The sequence below is a fragment of the Protobothrops mucrosquamatus genome, unplaced genomic scaffold (assembly GCF_001527695.2).
Source record: "Protobothrops mucrosquamatus isolate PMUCROS unplaced genomic scaffold, P.Mucros_1.0 scaffold1417, whole genome shotgun sequence".
Classification (NCBI taxonomy): Eukaryota; Metazoa; Chordata; class Lepidosauria; order Squamata; family Viperidae; genus Protobothrops; species Protobothrops mucrosquamatus.
In genome coordinates this window covers 1-7,145 of record NW_015387602.1, presented here as the reverse complement: position 1 = coordinate 7,145, position 7,145 = coordinate 1, and positions in this window count along the sequence as shown.

The window sequence follows — 7,145 nt, the reverse complement described above, 5'->3', positions numbered from 1 at the left end:
AATAAAGGCAGGATATAAATAAATTAAGAAATTAAAAAATAATAAAAAAAATAAATATTCAGAGTCAGGTACTTTCTTGAACAAACTGGGTGTTTTGATCAGATGAGATGTTTAAACAAAAGTTCTTTATTCATTCCATTGTCTTGCCTTCCCAATGACAAGATTTTTTAATTACTTTAATTGACAGTAGTGTGGTTGCTGTTGCTTTGCATTTCTAAGCCATCAGGTTATCCTTGCATTCATAAATAGTCAACTGCCACATAAAACAACGAAAAAGCTATTATACATTCTCCTGACTTGACAAAATTCTGGTGTTTTATTCCACCCATTAGGAACTGTCAGGCTAATTTTTCCTTGATTTGCCTGTATGTGTGGTCTGAGATGAAATAACAAGAGAATAAATTATCTCATAGGAGTGAAGGTGTGGAACGTAAGAGAATCACGCAATAAGCAAACATCAAGGGACAAGGGAGCATAGTTTTAGAAATGACTCAAGCTATCACTTAAAAACAAAATATAATTTCTTTGTTAGTGTAAAGGCTAGAAAGCCAGAAACTGGGTGAGGTTACACTAGCCCTCTAAAATGGGTCAAGGTTTAGTAATGACAGAAAGAACAGGTACTGTACCTCAACTTTTGAGATCCTTTGATTTTGCTCAAATTTCCAACTTTATCTGAGACATTGTTCCATCTCTCAGCAGAATTACCCCAAAGAAAGATCCTGATAAACTTAAATGTATTACAAGAAGGTCTTCAGTCATCCCTATCACATCACTGGATATTGCTCCCTCCTACTCTCTTGGCATGTCATGTATGCTGTGACCCTTTGTATCCATGTGGTCATTGAGAATTGACAACAACTTGATGACACATAATCAATAGCACTGTTCAGCAATCAGTGAAAAGAGGACATGTGAAGAGGCAACATCATCAACTGTTGAACATCAGCTGGACCCATATCTTAAATGTCAATTCACATAGGCACCCTTTAGAGCAGGAGTGTCAAACTCACAACATCACGTGACGTGTCGTGACGTATCGCAACTTTTTTCCATTGCCGGCAATGGGGTGGGCACGGTTTCGGCATGACGTATCCAGCCCACGGGCCGGCAGTTTGACACCCCTCCTTTAGAGTGATACAAATTGCACATTGTCCAAGTATATATGGATAGATGATTATCTGGTTACATCCAGGAAGCAAATCTAGTCTGGGTTTTTTTTCCAGGGGGTAGTATTTGGTTTCCATAGGTTTTAAAGTGGTTAAAAAATCTATTATTAAACATTCCATATTTCATCAAATTCTAGAGATAGTCCTATCAAAAGATAAATAATAATTTTAAGTATAACTTTTATAGTCAAGAGAAATTTAGATTTTCTCCCAGCAATCAGCTCTCATTCTGCAGTCTTTTAAATGTGACAAACGTGATAGAAAGCTATAATATTATAATAAAAGGTGGTTAGAAGATAATCCTAAGAAGTCCTTTTAGCTCTCAGTTGAATTGCATTGAGAGCAGAACTGTTTTTTATTATTAATATCCTCAACTTCTTGAGAGAAATATAACAAAAATTGATATGCTGTAAGTCTGTCATTTTTCAGTATTTCGCTTCCTCTTTGGGCTAGTGATCCAGTCAGTAAAAAAGATGTCTCTATGGTGGGTAGATCTGTCCAAATTATACAGAGATTTATACTTATTTCAAAACTATACTCCATCAAATAACCAGTGTTGTACTCAAACCTAACAAATGGAGAGGCTATCTAGATTTCAAACAATAATAGAAAATTAGAAACGGTATTGGAGCTGTGGTATCCTACTAAATGCATCACTAATGTTATGATTGAAACAAGAATATAGTAACGAAGCAAGAAAACAGAAAAGGCATTTTTGCCTCACTACTCAGCAGCAAAATACCATAATCCATGTATGAGTAGGTGTGAGGTTGAACAGCAAGTGTTCATTATGATGCAAAGCAATGGGATGGAAGGGATGATTATTCGGTAATCTAGCCTCGGTTGTTTTGCTACTCGATAATCACCTCTTCATGTGGTTAGAAAAATAAATAAATATCTAATGAACTGAATGTATATTAAATGAGAAATGCAATCTAATTACATGTGTATGTATAAATATAAATCTACATTACATTTAATTAATGCAGTGGAAAGGTGCTGACAGTTGAATGTTGGCTTTTAGCTTCGTAAGCTGGAGCTTTTATAGCCCATACTAACATTTATTTTATGGAAGCTTTGCTTTTGTCTTCCTGATTACAAAACAAACTGGAGAGACTCTAGATTGTATTGCTTTGCTTTAGAGTACAGCTGATTTGTTTTGTTTCATTTGTAGATCTGAAAGCATTTAGTTGGCTAGTAGAGCTCTTAGGTGGACTAAACCCAGTCTTGGCAGGAATGACATTTGCTACCACTCATTACTGAATGTAATATACTGAATAAACAACCTCACCTAAACTTTGTTTTTACAGCAGAGTAGAACTCAAAGATTGTACAAAGTATCCTCTCATTCACCTTGCTTCTGATGAAATGATCTATAGTCCATTAGAATTCGTACTATAATAAACTTACTTGGCATGTTATCCCAAGAACATTTGTTGCATCACTATTTTGGATTACTTGTTGGTATTTCTGTAACTTACTAGCATGAAGAAATCAGAATTGCTTAATTCATTCTTGTATCTTTCTTCACACAAAAGGAAAAAATAGACCAACCTACCAAAGCAGGATTGTAGGGGACAGAATAGGAATGCAAGTCAAAATAGGCAAGAAAATGGTAAGAGAATATCTATCCACTTTAGGTGAGTTCAATTGCGAGGACCAGATGGATTATATCCCAGAGTTCTGAAGGAGCTGGCAGACATGATCTGGCAATCACTGAACATGATCTTTCAGAGCTCCTGGAGGATTTACCAGAGGACTGGAAAATAGCTGATGTGGTCCCAATCTACAAAAAGGGTAAAAAGTAGATCCAGGAAACCACAGAACAATCAGCCTCAATACCCGAGAAGATCCTGGAAAAGATAATCAAATAGCACATTTGTGACAATCTGAAATGAACAAGACAATTAATAGAAACTGGCATTGGAGTGTCAAAAACAGATCATGCCAGACAAAATCTTGTTGCCTTCTTTGACAAAGTGACTAAATTAGTGGATAAGGAAAAGTTGTGAACATAGTTTACTTAGACATTAGTAAAGCATTTGACAAAGTAGACCACAGCCTACTTCTTGGTAAGATAGAACTGTTGAAAAAAAAGTCTTCATTAGGATCCAGTCCAAGCTGGGAATAAACAAAATGGAGACTGCTTTAGAAAGAAGGTTGGAGTTTATTGAAGAGCAGAACCACAACACATGAGGCTCCGGAGCAGCTGACCACATATTACTGGGAGTGGTGGGTTTTTATACCTTCTTGGGCTTTTGTTTGAAGTAGTTTCCTGTTCCTGTGGCATGAACTTTGACCTGAGGTTTTGAGTGTGTCCTTTTTGGTATTGGTGGGTTAATCCTATTATGTCCCAAAGGTCTTATCCTGCTTCTCTGGAGCTGTGGCTGATGACTTACTTCCTATGTTGGATTTTTGGGGTCAGGGGTTGCTGGTTCTAATTCTATCACTCTGCCATTGTTAATTGTCAGGTTTGCTGCAGGGGATTTCAAAATATTTTGTCTTTAATGGTTTTCTGCCTGATGGTATTTGCTCATGAATGGGGTTGAATAGGATTATCAAATCTGCATTTCTAAAAATGCAGATTTGCTGAATTTCTACTGGGGGCTATTAAGAAAAACTGGGCCTGCTTTTCTTTGAGGAAATATAATATTCTGCCTTTTAATATTTCCTTCTCTGGGTGTGGCTGACTTCCCACAGAACAATGTAGGATAGACAGTACCACCACCAGATGGATTCACAACTAGCTGACCAACTATATTCAGTAGGTAGTCCTCAATGGAATTACATCTGCATGGAGAGAAGCATGCAGTGGGGTACCTCAAGGTTGGGTCTTAGGCCCAGTACTCTTCAATATTTTCATAAATGATCTGGATGAGTGTATAGAATAGGAACTCATCAAATTTGCAGATTATACCAAGCTGGGGGAATAGCTTTGATCAGCGATGGCAAACCTTTTAGAGACCGAGTGCCCAAACTGCAACCCAAAACCCACTTATGTATTGTCAGGTGCTGGGTGGGCGTGGCCCATTGGGTGGCGTGGCCAATTGGGTGGGTGTGGCCATGGTGGTAATGGCAGACTGGGTGGGACTAACAAGTTCAATCAATCAATTCCAACTTTGCCAGATTTTTTTTTCCCACGAGAAGTTGAAATTGATTGACTGAACCGGGGTTTTTTTTTGCATACGGTGAAAGAGACCTAAAGCAAAAAGGTTTTATAAAACCCAGCTGAAGGCTTAGAACTGGGGAGATGGCGCGCGTGCCCACAGAGAGGGCTCTGTGTGCCACCTGTGGCACGCGTGCCATAGGTTCGCCACCACAGCTCTATGGGTTCATGTTGACCTAACCTAACCCTAAGTGGAATTTTCCTCCAATGGGATTTCCCCATTTATTTTACCAGGAAAGATAGATAGGGCAGACTAGAATCGTCAGTGCCCAAGCACTGCGAATTTGTTGGCGATATCCACTTTGTTCTATGGGTTCATTGTGACCTAACCTTAACTCTAAGTGGAATTTTTGTCCAATGGGACTTTCCCATGTATTTTACCAGGAAATATAGATAGGGCAGGCTAGAAAACTAAGTCCCCTCCTAACCATACCCAACCACTGCAAATTTCTTAGCGATGTTCATTTTGCTCTATGGGTTCATGGTGATCTAACCCTAACCCTCAGTAGAATTTTCCTCCAATGGGATTTCCCCATGTATTTTACCACGAATGATAGATAGGGCAGGCTAGAAAAGTCAGTGCCCTCCTAACCATACCCAAGTTCTGCGAATTTGTTGGCGATGTCCATTTTGCTTTATGGGTTCATGGTGACCTAACCCTAACCTTAAGTGGAATTTTCCTCCAATGGGATTTTCCCATGTATTTTACCAGGAAACATAGATAGGGCAGGCTAGAAAAGTAAGTCCCCTCCTAACCATACACAACCCTGCAAACTTTTTGGTGATGTCCATTTTGCTCTATGAGTTCATGGTGACCTAACCCTAACCTTAAGTAGAATTTTCCTCCAATGGGATTTTCCCATGTATTTTACCACAAAAGATAGATAGGGCAGGCAAGAAATGTCAGTGCCCTCCCAACCATACCCAAGCATGCAAATTTGGTGGCGATGTCCATTTTGCTCTATTGGTTCATGGTGACCTAACCTTAACCCTAAGAGGAATTTACCTCCAACGGGATTTCCCCATTTATTTTACCAGGAAAGATAGATAGGGCAGGCTAGAAAAGTCAGTGCCCTCCTAACCATACCCAAGCACTGCGAACATTTTATCAATGTCCATTTTGCTCTAGGAGTTCATGGTGAACTAACCCTAACCCTAAGTGGAATTTTCCTCTAATGGGATTTTCCCATGTATTTTACCAGGAAAGGTAGGGAAAGTTATAAAGGTCAGTGCCATCCTAACCATACCCAAGCACTGTGAATTTGTTGGCGATCTCCATTTTGCTCTATGAGTTCATGGTGACCTAACCCTAACCCTAAGTGGAATTTTCCTCCAATGGGATTTTCCCATGCATTTTACCAGGAAAGATAGATAGGGCAGGCTAGAAAAGTAAGTCCCCTCCTAACCATACCCAACCCTGCAAACTTTTTGGTGATGTCCATTTTGCTCTATGAGTTCATGGTGAACTAACCCTAACCCTAAGTGGAATTTTCCTCTAATGGGATTTCCCCATGTATTTTACCAGGAAAGGTAGGGTAAGTTATAAAGGTCAGTGCCATCCTAACCATACCCAAGCACTGCGAATTTGTTGGCGATGTCCATTTTGCTCTATGAGTTCATGGTGACCTAACCCTAACCCTAAGTGGAATTTTCCTCCAATGGGATTTTCCCATGTATTTAACCAGGAAACATAGATAGGGCAGGCTAGAAAAATCAGTGCCCTTGTAACCATACCCAAGCAATGCAAACTTTTTGGCGATGTCCATTTTGCTTTATGAGGTCATGGTGAACTAACCCTACCTCTAAGAGGAATTTTTCGCTAATGGAATTTTCCCATGTATTTTACCAGGAAACATAAATAGGGCAGGAGAGAAATGTCAGTGCCCTCCCAACCATACCCAAGCATGCAAATTTGGTGGCGATGTCCATTTTGCTCTATTGGTTCATGGTGACCTAACCTTAACCCTAAGAGGAATTTTCCTCCAACGGGATTTCCCCATTTATTTTACCAGGAAAGATAGATAGGGCAGGCTAGAAAAGTCAGTGCCCTCCTAACCATACCCAATCCTGCAAACTTTTTGATGATGTCCATTTTGCTCTATGGGTTCATGGTGACCTAACCCTAACCCTAAGTGGAATTTTCCTCCAATGGGATTTTCCCATGTATTTTACCAGGAAATATAGATAGGGCAGGCTAGAAAAGTAAGTCCCCTCCTAACCATACCCAACCCTGCAAACTTTTTGGTGATGTCCATTTTGCTCTATGAGTTCATGGTGAACTAACCCTAACCCTAAGTGGAATTTTCCTCTAATGGGATTTCCCCATGTATTTTACCAGGAAAGGTAGGGTAGGTTATAAAGGACAGTGCCATCCTAACCATACCCTAGCACTGCAAATTTGTTGGTGATGTGCATTTTGCTCTATGGGTTCATGGTGACCTAATCCTAACCCTAAGTGGAATTTTCCTCCAATAGGATTTTCCCATATATTTTACCACGAAAGATAGATAGGGCAGGCTAGAAAAGTCAGTGCCCTCCTAACCATACCCAAGCACTGCGAACATTTTGGCAATGTCCATTTTGCTCTATGAGTTCATGGTGAACGAAACCTAACCCTAAGTGGAATTTTCCTCTAATGGGATTTCCCCATGTATTTTACCAGGAAAGGTAGGGTAAGTTATAAAGGTCAGTGCCATCCTAACCATACCCAAGCACTGCGAATTTGTTGGCGATGTCCATTTTGCTCTATGGGTTCATGGTGACCTAATCCTAACCCTAAGTGGAATTTTCCTCCAATGGGATTTCCCCATGTA